We start from the raw sequence: 20,605 nt of genomic DNA on the forward strand, positions 1-20,605 counted from the left end.
CCTTTATTGTGTTAACCTCTACCACTTCTACTGGGGGGCTGTCCCGCCTACCTACTACCCTCTCAGTAAAATCAAACTCCCTTACATTCCATCTAAACCTAAGACCCTCTAGTTTTAAGATTCTGGTCTCTTGTTGTAACATTTCCCCTCCTTTGAAATAAACTTCCCTCCTGTACTTTGTTAAATCCCTATTTATTGAAATGCGTCAAGGAACTTTGAGTTTATTCATTAAAACGTACACTATGGCGAGGGGAATAGTTTGAGCTCTCACGGACTTCACTTTGGGTCATACAGATGCCAATAAAAATGGATAGTATGGATCCTAGAGAAGTTTATATGATGCGTTTAAGTGGACCTGCATTCACATTAGTAGAATTTAAACAAGAGACCTCTGAGCTCTTGACTCTGCATCCTGCTTAATGGCCATAAAAAGCCGAATCTCTGTAAAGATCTATAGATTATAGAATGGCATCTAGTGATTGCCGTAATGGTCTGTAGCTCCCGGGCTTCCTCTTATCTGCCCTCTGCCGGCGGGGGAACCTCTAGGACCCCATCCCGGATGGCATACCTGGCAACTTTCGGAATGAGCAGACCCTGAGACTCTTGAAATATTAACCCTTTGATAGCCCATAGTGAAGATTCTATGTATTGACTCGCCGGATGCGTTACCCAAATGGCTCTAATATCGCCCCTCATGGACACCTTGACTTGTCATTATTTAAAGATACACTTAATCAAGTCACCTGCATTCAAGCAGGGATATCAAGCATAATATACTGTGAGCAAAAGCACTGACTGGGAGTCTTATATATGATCACACCGGGGAGAATAGGAAGGAGTCAGAGCCAGACTGTGTGACCCCCGATAATCTGCCCGATACCCTGAGATTGGGGCGAAAACCCAGAGAGTTCCCAGGTCATGGGGCATGTACTACGAAGTGCCTGCTCAGCCATGAAACGACTAAATGCTTCATGAAAACTGGCTTGTGGCGACTCAATAAAGAGCGTCAGTCAAATAACGTGATTAATAATAATTGCTATGAGACGCACGGCTTTTGTCACAGCCAACGGAGCTATTGGCCGGCCCGGGGAGCGTGAAAGGGTTAATGGAAACCAGCCCGCTGGCTCGCTCATCCCTGCCCCCGCAGGGCCCAGACCCACTACACCCTAACCCCCAAACCTGCTCACCCCACGACCCCAAAACTTCACCCGCTGCCATCGCCAAGTTCTATTTCAGATTTTAAAAAAGTACCTAAAGAGGCTTCTGTAACCCCCTGAACTCCTGAAACTATAGAAAAACCCCAAAAGAAGTTTGGGGGTATGCAGAGGACAGCATGTGGTGTGTAGACCGAGTGTAGGGTCTGCAATGTATGTTATGTCATCATATTTCCCTTTATGCAAATGAGCTGATGCTAGATGATTTGCATACCGGGCTCCATGATGGTTTCAGGCGTAGAACAGAAAACCCACAAATGGTTCTTTTAAAAAAAATAAAATAAAATAAAAATAAAAGTAAGAGGAATGCAGTTCTGTGTGTATTTTTATTTTGTTCAGCAGTTTTAGTTGACGGATCGGCCGTAATTCAGCCGCGTTTTGTTAACTTCGCACTTTTACGCCCCGAGTCCCGCGACGTTCGTCATGTTGACCAAAATGAATTACGCTGATGGATCCTTCCTTCACCGGATAATTTATCGGCCTTTTGCGTGCAGTCGTGGCTATGATATACCGTTCACGTTATCGCAAGCGGAGTACTTTACTTTAAGCAGATGAAATGCTGGGGCGAGAGGTCATCATCTAAACCTAGAAGGTCAGGGGCGTAGATTTAATGTAAAGAAGTTTTAGTTTGCTGAGAGGGTGGCAGAGAAATGGAACAGACACCCAGCAGAAGCGGTAGAGGCTAATACAGTGAGGGGAATTTTAGTTGAGGTTTATTTTTTTTTCCGGCTCACCTGGATTGTCTCTTTTTTCTTCCATTCTTAGGTTCAGGGATGAATTTACTGGACATTTATAAGAAGATGTGGTCGGAGGAGTGCCTGAATGCGTGTGCACCGGATCTAAAGGGGAGACTCGGCTGTGTACAGGCGGCGAGCTCCTTACTGGTGCGTCATCCACACGGGGAGATTACCTGCTGCTGCGTGAATCGTTTTGTGCGTCTTTGTGTTTATTACTTAATGCTGCTCTTCATAAAGCCGAGCTGGTATCTCCCCAGCCGTGAGTTTTCACCACCATGTCCTCTCTTACCTCTTATCTCGGTGGAGTGCTGCTCACGTAAACCACCATTAAAAAGTTTGGGGTCACTTAGAAATATTCTCGTTTTGGAAAGAAAAGCAGATTTTGTCCACTAAAATAACTTGAAATGGATCAGAAATCCAGCGCAGACGGGGTTAATGTTGTAAATGACTTGTAGCTGGAAACGGCTGATTTTTTATGGAATATCTTCATAAAAGAACAGAGACCCTTTATCACTCCCATCACTCCTGTGTTCCAATGGCCCTTTATCACTCCCATCACTCCTGTGTTCCAATGGCCCTTTATCACTCCCATCACTCCTGTGTTCCAATGGCCCTTTATCACTCCCATCACTCCTGTGTTCCAATGGCCCTTTATCACTCCCATCACTCCTGTGTTCCAATGGCCCTTTATCACTCCCATCACTCCTGTGTTCCAATGGCACGTTGTGTTCGCTGATCCAAGTTTAAGTATAAAAGGATAATTGATGGTTAGAAATCCCTTTTTTGTAATTATGTTACAGCCAGAAATGTCCTTGTTTTCCGTGAAAACAGCTCAGTGACCCCAAACTTTTGAATGGCTGTGTATACGCTTCTTGCTTTTAATGCCTTTTTGCAACTCTTTGGTATTCTCTCGCTGTGTGCCAGAAGCAGCCAATCCCTGTCTGTAAAGTCAATAGAAGCCCCCAGTGCGCATGCACGCAGGAGATGCGATGATGGAGCACGTCTCCTGTAAGGCAATGGCATCCAGCTATCCTATACATTAAAGTGCACGCGATGGCTGAATTGCCCCTTTTAAGACATGATGGGGGGGGGGTGGTTGAGGCAGGGGCCATGTTTAGGACCCATCTGTTTCAGGATAATGTAGAAGGTGCCTTTGTTCCAGTCTTCAGATCAGCGTGATTTGTCTCCCTGTTATAAATGTCGAAACACTAAGAAAAGCGATTCCGGGCTCCCTGATGTTTCCATTTTATTAAACGTACCGTCGGAGACACGATGTACTCGGCGCTTTTGTTTTCCCTATGATGTAAGCGTTTGGTGGATATAAGCCGCTATTCGCTGCCGTCCCCCGCGGAGCTCCACCTTGCCCCCCCTGTTTTTTGGAGGCTGTGTAATTTATTCTCTCGCCCCGTCCCGAGATCACCTCCCTTCCAAGTCATCCCTATGGAGCTGCCGGGAACGGGCGCCAACTTCCGGCTCAGGGGCGGAATAAATGAACGAGAGAGAGAAGCGAGCCAGCCAGGTGAGCAGCTGGAGGGGGCGACACGTCCAAACGCGGCCCTTGTGACTACCAGGAAGCTGCGGCGGCGCTGAAACGGTTAAACCCGTTGTATGTCGGATTGTGGATAAGATTTTATTGCGCTAATCTTGCGGGTTTAATCGCTGCAGCTGTGCGTATGTTCCGTGTTATCCCTAGGGGTCCGTGTCCTCGTACTACATCCAGCGCTACGGATTTCGCGATGACTGCTGCGTTGCTGCCTTCACCGGGGACAATCCAGGTGAGAGAACGTATGGCGAAACGCGGCGTCTTACCAAAGGCAGCTCAATTAGAGTGCAATTTGCTTCAGTAATGGGATATTTTGCAGCTAATTGCTATTTACATATTTCCCACTTATGTGCGATTTTCTTTCATTTCTGTAAATTCTATTAAGTTTCGGTGCATCCTTATTTGAACCCAAATGTATACTTTTTTTTTTTTTTCTTTCTTGTGGAACACGCGGCAACTTTGCGGTTTTCCCGTCAACAGACTTTGATACTGCCGGGTTGCCATATGGGCCACATTTTTGGGGACACACACACACACACTATCTTTCAAAAGTTTGGGGTCACTTAGCTGTTTTCTTGTGCTTGAAAGAAAAGCAAATTTTGTCCATTAAAATAACATGAAATGGATCAGAAATCCAGCGCAGACGGGGTTAATTTTGTAAATTACTATTGTAGCCGGAAACGGCTGATTTTTAATGGAATCTCTTCATAGGCGTACAGAGGCCCTTTATCACTCCCATCACTCCTGTGTTACAATAGCCCTTTATCACTCCCATCACCCCTGTGTTCCAATGGCACTTTGTCACTCCCATCACTCCTGTGTTCCAATAGCCCTTTATCACTCCCATCACTCCTGTGTTCCGATAGCCCTTTATCACTCCCATCACTCCTGTGTTCCAATAGCCCTTTATCACTCCCATCACCCCTGTGTTCCAATGGCACTTTGTCACTCCCATCACTCCTGTGTTCCAATAGCCCTTTATCACTCCCATCACTCCTGTGTTCCGATAGCCCTTTATCACTCCCATCACTCCTGTGTTCCAATGTCCCTTTATCACTCCCATCACTCCTGTGTTCCGATATCCCTTTATCACTCCCATCACTCCCATCACTCCTGTGTTCCAATGGCCCTTTATCACTCCCATCACTCCTGTGTTCCAATGGCACGTTGTGATCCAAAATTTTGCATAATACTGTTATATGATTAGAAAACGCTCCTGTTGATCGTATCAAACAGTTCTATCAGATCACAGGCGCTTGCATTATTTGAATAAGCCGGGAGTTTAGCTTTTAATGTTTATTATTGTCACGGATTTCTTTTTTTTAAAGCGTCTTTAGCCGGAATGAGACTAGAGGAAGGTGACATTGCGGTAAGCTTATAATAATTTCTCCAGTTCTTGTGGTTTTTGGATTCTTTTGTGGGGGAGTCAACAAGTGCCATGTATTCACTTCAGTTGATGTAGTTAAAATTTTACACATCTCATTTAAAGATTTTATTGCAAAATAACAAAAAAAAAAAAAAAAAAAAAAAGAAAATTAAATATTTTATGCAGATCAGACTGACCCTTTTCCCCAAAACGTCTGCTGAAACTGTTATTTTTATACCGTTAGAATTTTTCCCCCACTATTATTTTTACATATTTTTTGACAGTCCTATAAGCTTTAATAGAAAAGTAAAAATTGGTGGATGAGGTCACGGAGGTTATATTCACCCTGTTGTAACGAGGCTCATTATTATATTATATCGTATAATTACCGGTATATTACAGACTTTCAGTGTAGGGATGACCTTTATGCAAACGACGGGAGGAAACACGATATTTCTAAATTGTCTCTTTCTAAGACCCCAGGATTTAGATCCTTGTGGAAATAAGCGCCTGCCCGGGTCTGACGGAACGTTAACCATGCGCGTTTCAGTCTCGGAAGCGTATGGGTTAATGGTTTATGTCTCCTGTCTGGTTCTCTAGATCAGTCTTGGCACCAGCGATACGTTGTTCCTCTGGATCCAAGATCCCGCTCCTGCCTTGGAGGGTCACATATTCTGCAATCCAGTTCAGGCTCAGGACTATATGGCGCTTCTGTGGTAAGGGGTTAAAAAGAAAAGATTACATGTCATGTTTTAGTGGCCTGGTAGACTAACCAGGGACCAGGGGCCACCAAGTCTTCTCCAAACCATCATGGTGGCTCTTTAAATGAAGATGGCAAAGCCGATGTGGAAGTCAACATGCAGCATTGCTGGTATATAATGGGTTAATTGTTTTAAGCATTATAATATTTTTAAAATGCTCCTGATCTTTTGAAGGGCCCAGTCTAATGACTATTCGACTAAAACCCTGGGTGCAAATATTGGTACAAATTATCAAACTACCGAACATTACCGTTCAAAAGTTTGGGGTCACTGAGCTGTTTTCACTGAAAATAAGGATATTTCTGGCTGTAACATCGCAAAAGGGTTTCCTAACCATAAAGTAGCCTTTTAAACTCAAACTTGGATCAGCGAACACAACGTGCCATTGGAACACGGGGGTGATGGGAGTGATAAAGGGCCATTGGAACACAGGAGTGATGGGAGTGATAAAGGGCCATTGGAACACAGGAGTGATGGGAGTGATAAAGGGCAATTGGAACACAGGAGTGATAGGAGTGATAAAGGGCCTCTGTAACATATTAAGAGATTCCATGAAAAATCAGCCGTTTCCGGCTACAATAGCCATTTACAACATTAACCCCGTCTGCACTGGATTTCTGATCCATTTCATGTTATTTTAATGAACAAAATTTGCTTTTCTTTCGAAAACAAGAATATTTCTAAGTGACCCCAAACTTTTGAACAGTAGCGTCTGCAACAATCTAGAACCTAGCAGTTTCGCTCATAAAGCTGTTTCTTTGAGGTTCTCTTTGGTGTTTTTCGGTGGCTCCCGAGACACGGCTTCACCCTTTCACCGGCGAGGACAAACTCGGTTCTCGATACCCGCCATCTTTGCCAGGTTTCAGGCGTTCTCCAACCTCCTGTCAATCAGACCGTTTTTTATAAAGCGAATCATCGATACTTTGAGATTCCGGCGCGTCGTCCGCTTTCAGGAGCCGCAGTTTAAGGCGCCTTCTTTAAATTGATTTAGAAACGATAGCGAAATATATTTACACGGTTCTAAAAAAATGTCAGGGTTTTCCTACCGCTTCGGGAACGTTCGGACCACTAAATAAGATTTACAGCAACCTGTAAATAAAGCCATAAATTCCGGGAAGACTGGCTTTCTGACGGCCCGGGGGACTCTTCCACGTCTTCGTTTCAATGTCAGACGATTACTGAGCGGATCATCATGCGCAGCCCTGCCCTTCATGTGTAGCGAAGACAATATCGGAGCTCCGGCGGGGGGATTTATTGCTCCCCGGGCGTCCGATGTAATTTTGGGAACTGGTTTTGTTGGGGAGGCAAATGGAGGTCACCCTTTCATTACCCAGGGTGAGAATTGTGCGCGGAGTTGACTTGTTGGTCTTGGTTTCTTTTTAGTTACAAAAATGGCTCCCTGATGAGAGAGAAAATTAGAGACTGCTGTCCGTCGGGCTCCTGGAAGAGTTTTCTAAAGTGCTGCAATCAACTTCTCCCGGGAACAATGGCAACATAGGTGGGGGCATCAATATCGGAAATGGACGGGGAGGGAGAGGCGTCGGGGAAAGGAGGGCGCTGAGCACTTTCTCAGAGAGTAATCGGGAGGGGTATAGAACTTTAATGTCTGAACATATATTTCTTCATGTTCTGTAAGGTAAAGCTGGGATACTGTATCTACTATCCGGCCCTCGGCCCCTGCCTTCATACGTCCTCCATTATACAGTCTCCTTTTCTTTCATCTGACTTTCCCCTGACTCACATCGTATTGTTCTTCAATCCTTGCACCTTTCCTCTCACCAAACCACATTTCCCCCTTTTCTTATCTTTAACATCCAGTCCCCCTTTCCTCTCCTTCCTTCCTTCCTGCCTTTTCTCCTTTCCTCTATCTCTTTCCCTTTTTCTTCCCTGTTTCCCTGTCTTGAACATTTCCTTTTTTCTGATATAGTTTACAACCCTCTTTCCCCCTTTCCCTGGCTTTATCTCTCTTCCATAACTCTCTTTTTACATCGCTTTCCTTTACTCTATAACCCCCTTTTCTCATTTTGTTTTAAAGAAGCAGCGGTCACCCGCTCCGGCAGGCAGCACCGCAGGATTAACCCCTGCCAGCATTCACCTGTGCCGACGGCCAGCCAGCACGCTATTGTTCCACCCGAACACAAAAGAAAAATGGCCTTTCCTTTTTTTTTTGACTGTTTCTTTAACTTTTTTGTCTCCCGTAGTCCCTACCGTCTTTATTTATTCTGTACATCTAAATTTATGCAGCCTGCGGCCAAGTAAAGAAAAAATGTATATCTAGTTTATATCGGCTTAGACTGACACATACGTAAAGGGCTCTTACACTTTTATTTGCCTGGCCTCCTGTATAGAGGCCGCTTACGTGTTCTTCTTTCTTTGTTTTAGGTTTTTATTTTGATGTGATGGAAATCACCCCGCATGCTATAGGGATCCATCGGTTTAATGCTAACAAACAAAAGGCAAGTTACCTAAAAAAACCATTGATGTTTATTTTATCACTAATATCAGATTTAAATTAAAAAGTTGTCAACATTTTTAAAACAATTGTTTATCCCTTAATGTAAAGGTTTAAGTCATACAAAATATTATTACTGTATACAGCGCCGGGGGGGGGGGTTATTACTGTATACAGCGCTGGGGGGTTATATTACTGTATACAGCGCTGGGGGTTATATTACTGTATACAGCGCTGGGGGGTTATATTACTGTATACAGCGCTGGGGGGGTATATTACTGTATACAGCGCTGGGGGTTATATTACTGTATACAGCGCTGGGGGGCTATATTACTGTATACAGCGCAGGGGGCTATATTACTGTATACAGCGCAGGGGGTTATATTATTGTATACAGCGCTGGGGGGCTATATTACTGTATACAGCGCAGGGGGTTATATTACTGTATACAGTGCTGGGGGGTTATATTACTGTATACAGTGCTGGGGGTTATTACTGTATACAGTGCTGGGGGTTATATTACTGTATACAGCGCTGGGGTTTTTATTACTGTATACAGCGCTGGGGGTTATATTACGGTATACAGCGCTGGGGGTTATATTACTGTATACAGTGCTGGGGGTTATATTACTGTATACAGCACTGGGGATATTACTGTATACAGCGCTGTGGGTTATATTACTGTATACAGCGTTGGGGGTTATATTACTGTATACAGCGCTGGGGGGTTATATTACTGTATACAGCGCTGGGGGGTTATATTACTGTATACAGCGCTGGGGGTTATATTACTGTATACAGCGCTGGGGGTATATTACTGTATACAGCGCTGGGGTTTTTTATTACTGTATACAGCGCTGGGGGTTATATTACTGTATACAGCGCTGGGGGGGTTATATTACTGTATACAGCGCTGGGGGTTATATTACTGTATACAGCGCTGGGGGGGTTATATTACTGTATACAGCGCTGGGGGTTATATTACTGTATACAGCGCTGGGGGGGTTATATTACTGTATACAGCGCTGGGGGGGTTATATTACTGTATACAGCGCTGGGGGGGTTATATTACTGTATACAGCGCTGGGGGGGTATATTACTGTATACAGCGCTGGGGGGTTATATTACTGTATACAGCGCTGGGGGTTATATTACTGTATACAGCGCTGGGGGGTTATATTACTGTATACAGCGCTGGGGTTATATTACTGTATACAGCGCTGGGGGGTTATATTACTGTATACAGCGCTGGGGGGTTATGTAAATGAAGAAAAATATTTGTTTCTCTGAAACTTTAATAAATATTATCAATTTGTTTAAAGAGGATTTGTCAGCAAGTAAGTTCTGATCTATTCAACAAAGAGAACACTTGTGATAAATGTTACTGAAAAGATGACTGTTTCTAATATTTATGTATATATATATTATAGAGTGTATTATATATATATATATTATAGAGTGTATTATATATATATATTATATTATAGAGTGTATTATATAGGGCTGCAACTAACGATTATTTTAAGAATCGATTAGTTGGCCGATTATTTTGTCGATTAATCGATTAATCGGATTTAAAAAAACCAATATGCAAACTTTTCATTTATTTAAAATTTAATGAACTGGATGTTAAAAAACAACTTAAAATTTACATTAACATTCTTATTTTGTTACGAGAACCCAAACACAATATTTATCAAACTAGTTTTAATACCTAAACCACTCACTTTGCCCCGGCACTTTGCACCCAGCACCCAACACTTTGCACCCAGCACCCAACACTTTGAACCCTGCACCCAGCACTTTGCACCCTGCACTTTGCACCCTGCACCCAGCACTTTGCACCCAGTCTCCCACTCTGCCCTGCACCCACACTCCCACTCTGCCCTCCACCCCCACTCACACCCTGCCCTGCACCCACACCCTGCCCACCCACTCACTTTGCCCCGGCACTTAGCACTCTGCACCCAGCACCCAACACTTTGCACCCTGCACCCAGCACTTTGCACCCTGCACCCAACACTTTGCACCCAGCACCCAACACTTTGCACCCAGTCTCCCACTCTGCCCTGCACCCACACTCCCACTCTGCCCTCCACCCCCACTCACACCCTGCCCTGCACCCACACCCTGCCCTGCACCCAGTCTCCCACTCTTCTCTGCACCCTGCCCTGCACCCACACCCCCGCCCTGCACCCAGTCTACCACTCTGCCCTGCACCCACACTCACACTCTGCCCTGCCCTGCATCCCCACTCACACCCAGCCCTGCACCCAGTCTCCCACTCTGACACTCTCACACATAGGCATTCACACATAGAGAATCACTTACCTCAGCTATGGACTCGTTCCACTTCCAATCTTCAAGAAGTCAAAAACTTTATTTGAACGGCAGACCAACATTGAAGCGCGTCACGTAGCTCAAAGAAGGCGGAGACTGCAGCGCGCATAGCAGAGGCCGGGAAACGCTCGCGGAGGAGGTAAAACAAGCCGAGTTCTCCAACAACTAATCGATTCATCGATAACGGAAATCGTCGACAACGATTTCCGTTATCGATTATTATCGATTTTATCAATTCGTTGTTTCAGCCCTAGTATTATATATATATATTATATTATAGAGTGTATTATATATATATATATTATATTATAGAGTGTATTATATATATATATATTATATTATAGAGTGTATTATATATATATATTATATTATAGAGTGTATTATATATATATATTATATTATAGAGTGTATTATATATATATATTATATTATAGAGTGTATTATATATATATATATTATATTATAGAGTGTATTATATATATATATATTATATTATAGAGTGTATTATATATATATATATTATATTATAGAGTGTATTATATATATATATATTATATTATAGAGTGTATTATATATATATATATTATATTATAGAGTGTATTATATATATATATATTATATTATAGAGTGTATTATATATATATATTATATTATAGAGTGTATTATATATATATATATTATATTATAGAGTGTATTATATATATATATATTATATTATAGAGTGTATTATATATATATATATATTATAGAGTGTATTATATATATATATATTATATTATAGAGTGTATTATATATATATATATAATATTATAGAGTGTATTATATATATATAGATATATATAGTGTGTATTGATATAGTGTGTATTATGTATATAGAAAGATGTAAACTGCACTGCGGAACTCAGGATTTCTGAACGTGACAGGCTCGATTTTAATGAGATCTCCTTTAAAATCCTTTTAATCTATCAGCGCTAATTAATGTAATCCGGAAAGCACAGCATGCGCGGCCTTTAAATCGTTTACCTCCTTTGAAAGCATTAATTCGCGGCAGCAGCGCACTGTCCTGGGGTAAAACGCTAGGTCTGTGGTATCATTTTGTTTGAAAACAAAAGTGGTCTTATCACCATAGCAACCAATGGACAGTTGCCCCTGATTTCACCGTTTAACTTTCCATCTCTCTGTCGATCGCTCTGTTTGTTTTGGAGACGTGGGGTTTAGAAGTGGGGGGGATCATTTTTCTAAGATAAGCCGAGATGGGTGGCAGCCTGTGGCAGAGGCAGCATTATCAAGCTCTCTACCTTCTCCTCCCCCAACCCTTGTAAAGGTTGCCTGAACCAGTCAACTACAATCAGTAACTTCATGGGTAAGTGATAACCTAATGGGGCGGAATAATCATGCAGATCCTGATAACAGGAGGTTTTCTGAATGGAGATTAATCCCCAAAAGACAGATCCAGATATTTGGGCCGGAGCGCCCTGCAAACAGCGCATACTGCAGTTTAATGCTAAAGAACCCTGCGATACATTAAACCCAGCGGCTTGGCGTTCAGCTGCTTTTCATTAAACTCTACTGTTCAAAAGTTTGGGATCTCAAAGTATCGATGATTCGCTTTATAAAACGGTCTGATTGACAGGAGGTTGGAGAACGCCTGAAACCTGGCAAAGATGGCGGGTATCGAGAACCGAGTTTGTCCTCACCGGTGAAAGGGTGAAGCCGTGTCTCGGGAGCCACCGAAAAACACCAAAGAGAACCTCAAAGAAAAAGCTTTATGAGCGAAACTGCTAGGTTCTAGATTGTTGCAGACGCTACTGTTCAAAAGTTTGGGGTCACTTAGAAATGTCCTCGTTTTTTAAAGAAAAGCAAATTTGTCCACTAAATTAAATGGATCAGAAATCCAGCACAGACGGGGTTAATGTTGTAAATGACTATTGTAGCTGGAAACGGTTGATTTTTCATGGAATCTCTTCATAGGCGTAAAGAGGCCTTTATCACTCCCATCACTCCTGTGTTCCAGTGGCCCTTTATCACTCCCATCACTACTGTGTTCCAATGGCCCTTTATCACTCCCATCACTCCTGTGTTCCAATGGCCCTTTATCACTCGCATCACTCCTGTGTTCCAATGACCCTTTATCACTCCCATCACTCCTGTGTTCCAATGGCCCTTTATCACTCGCATCACTCCTGTGTTCCAATGACCCTTTATCACTCCCATCACTCCTGTGTTCCAATGGCCCTGTATCACTCCCATCACTCCTGGGTTCCAATAGCCCTTTATCACTCTCATCACTCCTGCGTTCCAATGGCCCTTTATCACTCTCATCACTCCTGCGTTCCAATGGCCCTTTATCACTCTCATCACTCCTGTGTTCCAATGGCCCTTTATCACTCCCATCACTCCTGTGTTCCAATGGCCCTTTATCACTCGCATCACTCCTGTGTTCCAATGACCCTTTATCACTCCCATCACTCCTGTGTTCCAATGACCCTTTATCACTCCCATCACTCCTGGGTTCCAATAGCCCTTTATCACTCTCATCACTCCTGCGTTCCAATGGCCCTTTATCACTCTCATCACTCCTGCGTTCCAATGGCCCTTTATCACTCTCATCACTCCTGTGTTCCAATGGCCCTTTATCACTCCCATCACTCCTGTGTTCCAATGGCCCTTTATCACTCCCATCACTCCTGTGTTCCAATGGCCCTTTCACACTCCCATCACTCCTGGGTTCCAATAGCCCTTTATCACTCTCATCACTCCTGCGTTCCAATGGCCCTTTATCACTCTCATCACTCCTGCATTCCAATGGCCCTTTATCACTCTCATCACTCCTGTGTTCCAATGGCCCTTTATCACTCCCATCACTCTTGGGTTCCAATGGCACGTTGTGTTCGCTGATCCAAGTTTAAGTTTAAAGGGCTAATTGATGGCTAGAAACCCTTTTGCGATTATGTTACAGCCAGAAATTTCCTTTTGAACAGTATTAACAAAAAATGTTACATGTTGTCTATTTCATATTCATACGCCGTGATATTCTAGCCAAGCGTGATTTTGCCTTTAAAGTAAATCAGATGTCTGTGTCGGTAGGACCCCCTAGTAACGTGTAACGTGTTCCGTTCTCTGTAGGTGTCTGAGTTTCCGATGGACGTTGAGGTCCGCGCTCTCGTCGAGGGGCAGTTCATGGCAAAGAGGATCCACGCCGAGAGACTGGGGTACAAGATAAGTAAGTGTTTGTGATCAGTTATTGTCTTCCCTGCAGTATTGCTGCTGGCGATGGTTCTGAAATCCTTAGTGCCGCTCTGTGGTCTTCGGATCAGGAGGTCTCCGTCCCGCTATCGTTTCATGACGATCCTCCGCAAAGCGTTTCGCTAAACCGTTCGCCATAAAGAAAGTGTGAGGTTTCTCTCGAGCATTGTGCAGTTCCATAGAGGTCTGTGAGGTTTCTTTCCCCAATGCAGAGCCTTCCTACCCCCTGCAGAGCCTTCCTACCCTCTGCAGAGCCTTCCTACCCTCTGCAGAGCCTTCCTACCCCATGCAGAGCCTTCCTACTCCCTGCAGAGCCTTCCTACCCCCCTGCAGAGCCTTCCTACCCCCCTGCAGAGCCTTCCTACTCCCTGCAGAGCCTTCCTACTCCCTGCAGAGCCTTCCTACCCCCTGCAGAGCCTTCCTACCCCCCTGCAGAGCCTTCCTACTCCCTGCAGAGCCTTCCTACCCCCTGCAGAGCCCTGTGCAGCCCTCTGCAGATCGTTGTCTTCTTAAGGTCTCCGTTTGAGGGGAACATGGCTGTGGAAAGTTATCAGATAACACACCGTGCCGTGTACTTTTCATGCAGGTGGAGTTGTAGTGAGAAATGCAAACCTTTTATTGGTCCAACATGAGCTTTTGGGACCTCAAAGGTCTCTTTTTTTTTAATCTGTTTCACATACAATTATTTTTTAATAGTTTGGGGGGGTGACACCAACGACTGATTAAGGTTTGAGTCTTTGCAGCAGGAGAAACGGGCGACTAGACGGGGGCCTTAACATCCGAAATTCTGTGTTTCTATGCACTCTGCTTTTCTCGAACCTGGAGAGTATGAGTGAAGACGGGAGCCTAACTTGCTTCTTCCTAGGGGCCGGTTGGGTTCTTCTTGCCCCAGGCTGGCAACCCATTGTATTTTAGAGACACCCTGACACGGGTGTCTGTTCCTACAAACCAGCCAGAGACCCCATAGAGTCACACATCAGGGGCCATCAGGAAGCCTGCGCGACCCAAACCTCGGGCTCCTATCGCTGCGTTTCTCTCGAATTCCACGTCTAGATTCCGATAGCCGAAGATCAGAATATCATTTTGAGGTTTCGGTCTTTGCTCTGAAATTCACACAATGAGCGGAAGTTTTGAATGAGCGGGGGGGGGGGGGGGTCGCTCGTGTCAAACCTCTTACGCCAGGTTTGTCTGCATCTGAGCGTCTTCGATTACAGAGACAGTTTAATGTCACTGGCAGCCCTACTAAAGAAGAAAAGCGTATTAACATACTCTGCGAGTGCACAATGAAGTCAATGGGAGAGCAAGCAAGTCAGACCCCCGTGCACGGAATGTGATCTGACTTACATATGGGACACCACAGAAAATTTAAAGGGACCACACGTGTCATATGCATTAATGCGGAAAGTCCTTTTAAAACAGCTCTACTAAATAAAGTCGGGGGCATCGGTGACCGCCATCTTGAATTAACCATTTGAGTGCCTGAAGGAAGCCGCATCCTTGATGATGTGTGAGATCTATTGTGTTATGGATTCTAATGAGACAAAAGGTATGCTAAGGAGTTTGCTTACATTGATTATTATTGCACATGACAAGTTACATACATGTGCGTAATTAGTGGACGTTTCGCACTTTTAACTTTTTATGGTAAGTCCCCAAAGGGTATAGCGTGACCTCTTTTTGTAATTTTCCTCGTTTAGTAAATGGGAAGGAATTAGTATCACATTAAAAACAGAGCAGAACGTTCACTCAGAGGCTTAGGTGTAATGCAAGGAAGTTTACTGAGAGGGTGGTAGATAAGTGGAACAGCCTCCCAGCACAAGTGGTAGAGGCTATCACATTGAGGGAATTTATTTACGCACAAGATAGGCATAATCAAGGATTGAGTCCTTATGGGGGCTGAATGGGGCTGACCTGCCGGCAAATTCTACGTTTCTGTTATCAAATCTATCCCTTTATGGGTGAGATATTGGCAGGAATGCAGTTCCCACATGATGCCAGAAGAGGGCAGTAGGGTGTCATTAATTTACTGCAGAAAATTAGGGGAAACCCTTCCCTTTCCCAAAAATGTTCTTTATGTTGGAAATGTAGAATTTTGCTTAAATAGCTTTCCGCCATTTTTAAGACATTTTGATCATACCCGCCTAATCATAAACATCACGCTTAAAGGAACACGTCACCTAAAGAATGGTTCGGGGCAATGCGTTGAGCTGCAAGCAAAGCTATCATTAAACAGATAAGAGTAGAAAATGAATGAGCGGCCGCTGTATATTACATCATGTCCTTTAATAATAAAAAAAAACCCCAAACATATTAATTTATATTTATATTCATTGTACAGAGCTGCGGAATATGATGTGCATGTAAAAAAAAAGAGAGATCCAGAGAAAGGGGCCCTTCCTGTGTCATTCCCCCAGGGCCCAAAGCTCTTTAATCTGGCCTTGGTTATTGTCTGTATAACCCCTTGTATGAAACATAGAACCATGGTACCCGCCGACAGATCGGCCCCATTCGGCCCCCGTGTGCACGTTGTTCCTGCTGTAATGACTCGAACCTTAATTAGTCTTTACTCTCATCTCGACGTTTCAGACACTTTCTGGGGCTTTTTATCAAGGGAAAGGGGCTGAAACGTCAAGTTTCTATTGTGATACCCACAACATGTGAAAAAAATTGGTTCCTGTTTCCAGAAGAAATCCTTGGTGGGCTCCATCATTGGTGCGAAGATGCAGTCAGGTGTGAATCTGTAACCTTGAGACTGTGTGCAGGGTTACTTTGGATTATATATATATAGCATTATCCATAGGGTATATTACATTATTGTTTAATCCCAGCGCTGTATACAGTAATATAACCCCCAGCGCTGTATACAGTAATATAACCCCCAGCGCTGTATACAGTAATAACCCCCAGCGCTGTATACAGTAATATAACCCCCCAGCGCTGTATACAGTAATATAACCCCCAGCGCTGTATACAGTAATATAACCCCCAGCGCTGTATACAGTAATAACCCCCAGCGCTGTATACAGTAATATAACCCCCAGCGCTGTATACAGTAATATAACCCCCCAGCGCTGTATACAGTAATATAACCCCCCAGCGCTGTATACAGTAATATAACCCCCCAGCGCTGTATACAGTAATATAACCCCCCAGCGCTGTATACAGTAATATAACCCCCCAACGCTGTATAGAGGAATAACCTCAGCGTTGCCAAACACCTGGTTTTGATCTGATTTTGTCTGGAGGCCGCCATTGCTGTCAGTCGTGATATTTTGGGTGACTTTCCCGGCTCAAACACCACACTGAGCTGATGCTTTATGGCAATGCTAATGAAGTCCGTCCCTCCATAGACTTTCATTAGTCAGAGTATCTGACCGGGGGATAAAGACCGATCCGTTCTATTGATTCCCACAGGCAGTACGATAAGGAGTCAGGGTGTTTGTCTATTAGATTGAACTCGGATAAGACGGTCAGAACAAATACAAGTACTGTTTTAACAAAGAAAATAGCAAAATATTTGTAAGACATGCTTTTAATCTGATACTAGAAATAAAAGTTAGTGGGAGTTCACCTTTAATGTACCGAGGCACCTTGCACTTAAGAGTTGGGTAATACAAATGTTAGCGTCCCCATGGCAGGGTATATGGACAGAATTACCTCTAAGAGGATGCAGGTTATGAGTAAGTCTTAATAATGGCTACAGATGACTGTTTTTAAGTAAATAGAAGCTCATTAGTGTTTATAAAGTGCCTCTTATTTTCATTGAAAAGGTCCATCTATATACTGCCTTAAGTCAAGAAAAAAAAAAAAACACTTCTCATAGCCATTAAAAAAATCCTCATTGCTATTTAGTGTTATCCTAAAGCCAAATGTAATGTCTCTCAAGACCCGAAATATCGGGAAACGCAAAAGATTTTGTTCAGAAGAAGTTTTAAGAATCAGCAAAGTTTGAATATAAAGTGGTTTATTGTGCAGACTATGATGCGTCCGTAAAGTAACGCAGCCAACGCTCTGCTTTTAGAATGTTTCATCCCTGCTTCGATCGCTAGGTGTATAAGGCTTCCTGATTCCAGTTATAGAACGTTATATATATATATCCAGAGGGCCGGATTGGGGTCCATTGACGTAAGTGTGGCTGTTGGCAGACCCCTTTAAACCAACCATCCCCCCGTTGAAGGACATTTTTGCCCCTCCACCCCAATGTTGATTCCATCACACCCAATTCCTCCCCAAACCCTGCCGCCTTCACCTGAATAACACCAAATTCGCTCATTCCTAACACAAGAGATGACCAAAATACTAATCCACTCCCTGGTGATATCCCGCCTGGATTATTGCAACTCCCTACTAACTCGTCTCCCCCTCTCCCGCCTATCATCGTTCCAATCCGTCCTCAACACCGCCGCTAAACTCTGTCACCGTTCCTCATCTGCCGCTCCTCTGTGCCAATCGCTCCACTGACTCTCCATACCCTCCAGAACCAAATTCAAACTTCTGACCTACCGAGCCCTTAACCCCCCCTATATCTCTCTACCCTCCTATCCAAATACCCCCCCAACCACTGTCTTCATTCCTATAAAGGGCTATCATCATTACCTCTTCTCATTCACCCGGATTTCACCGGCGCTGCACTCCTTCTCTGGGATTCCCTTCCCTGTTCCGCCAGTTCTCCATCGTACGCGACTTTCAAAAGCTCTCTGAGAACCCAGTTCTTTCGAGAAGCGTAGAACCTTTCCTCCTAACACTCTCAGGCGGCTTCCTATTCAAGCCATCTGAACAACCAACAACCTCGACAGCTGATCCGGACTCGACCAACTCATCCCCATCCAAACCGAACTCTCCACATTTCACTCCCCCCCCTAACCGACTAGATTGTAAGCTCCCAAGAGCAGCGCCCTCTTCTCCTTTTGTACCAGTTTGTTATTGTTTGTGATTTTAACCCCTCCATGACAATGCATTGTTTTTAATGGGTTAAAGGGCAACCCATTGTCCTTAAGGGGTATAATTTATCTGACCGACTGATTGTAAAGCGCTACGGAATCTGCTGGCGCTATATATATATATATATATATATATATATATATATTACACACGTAATGGGTTAGAAAGGACTTTGGACTTTTGTCCGACTCGTGCAGGTTTGCTTCTGATTTCTAATTAACCTTTCTTGCAAACTCTGGCACGTTAGTGAATAGACCTGATTGGTCGGATCTGGGGCTTGTACTTACCTTTATTTTATTGATTTTTTTTTTTATACGATATTAATTAATGCAGATTTTTTTTGCACATTGCCCAGGGAGTGCAATAGGATGTAAATCCAGTTTTTGCTGGCGTTCTAACTAAACAGTGAATTTCAAAAAACATATATCAGGGGCAGAAGAATTTTTTTTTAAGCTTCTGCTTCCTTCACGGCTAATAACCTGTTAAATTGCCTACTATGCTGAGGTGACCTCTATCCAGAGGTGACATCAAAGCGTTTCCAAAATCCTACAATTTGCAGTAGTCTAGATAAACCCATATATGGTATTTACAGAATAAAGCAAGCAAAATATGTATTAGACACCCACCTTATATGAAGAAATCTTATTTTAATATAATTGTAATGCAATGGTTAATGATACAGCGGTCTAAACTTTATATTTCATAAGATTATATCCCATCCTCATAAGATTATGAGATATTTTCTTAACAACAAAAATTGGCTGACACCCACACTTCCCAGATGGTCAGGAAGATTTGTGAAGTTGGCTGACAGTAAGGATGCGCCATTAGGATTGAAGAAATGCGGTATGTAAGCGTGTTACAAAGAAAGTGTGAAACCCCCCCGACTATACTATTGTAAAAAGCTCTCTCCACTCCCGCCGAGGGTTGTAGCTTTAAATGTGATCATGAGCATGTATGTGATTATGCCTGCTGGGGTGAAACATGTTAGGTGGGCATGAAATCCTGTGTTACATTTTGTATTGCTTGTGTGTGTGTGTGTGTGTGTGTGTGTGTATACACTGTCATGATTTATTCAACAAAAATAAAGCCAAAATGAAGAAGCCATGTATAAAAAAAAAACAACTTACTGCTTCCACAGGAATTAAGACAGGTGCTGCTAAGAGGAAAAAGCTTTTATAGGACTAACACTCTATTTTAAGGACAAGCTTTCAAGAGAAGCAACCTCCCTTTATCAAGAGATAAAGGGAATGTTGTCATTCGTGCCATGAGTATTGTGTTTATTGTGTCATACCATAACACACTCAACTCGCTAGTCATCTGTGCTTCCATGGGAGTTACTACAAAAGATGAGAAATAGCTACGTCTTTACGTTACGGCAAGGGAACAAATTTAACATTTGAGCTCTAGTCTCCATCAAACCTCCATAGCATTCCTCAACTTTTCAGGCACTGGTTACGGTCGAAGTCGCTGTATTAAATCAGTGGTTTCCTGCGGTTCAGTCCGCAGCCCTTACAGTTGGGTCCCCGAGGCTCTTAATAATTTTCAGATAAGATTTATTATGGAAATGCTTTTGACTTCAAGGAGAAGCCAACCTTCCTGAATATATTCAGACTCGTCTGAACAAACATTTGAAATAATGAAACATCCACATAACAAAGGAAGAAGTTACGACAAAAGTTATCAATAAAGTACTCAAACAATTATATGACTTGAATGAATAACATGTCGGTCTGTGTGGATAGGTTACGTTAATCAGATTATCTGCTTTAAGAGCCTATTCCCTATTCAGACACGTCGCCTTCCATTATGAAAATCTCATATTGCCAATCCGAACTGTAAAATTTATTTGTTAAGGGAAAAAAATAATGTTTTCCCAACTTCAGATTTGTAGACGCCAGGGTTCCCAGCACCCCCCTGCTGTTAAATATTTCATGTGTACGTCTTGGTTTAGATCTTCCTGCAAGTAGATAAATAAGGAGTTATGTTGTACTTTTCTCGCTGA

The 20,605-nt window shown here is 43.2% G+C and overlaps 1 pseudogene; it reads left to right on the forward strand.

Moving 5' to 3' along the window:
- LOC149272608 (xylulose kinase-like) overlaps positions 1-20,605 on the forward strand; it is a 73,903-nt pseudogene that overhangs the window by 7,841 nt on the left and 45,457 nt on the right.

This window comes from Sceloporus occidentalis, unplaced genomic scaffold (assembly GCF_023333645.1).
Source record: "Sceloporus occidentalis isolate IW3139 unplaced genomic scaffold, rSceOcc1.0.p SCAF_433, whole genome shotgun sequence".
NCBI classification, from domain to species: domain Eukaryota; kingdom Metazoa; phylum Chordata; class Lepidosauria; order Squamata; family Phrynosomatidae; genus Sceloporus; species Sceloporus occidentalis.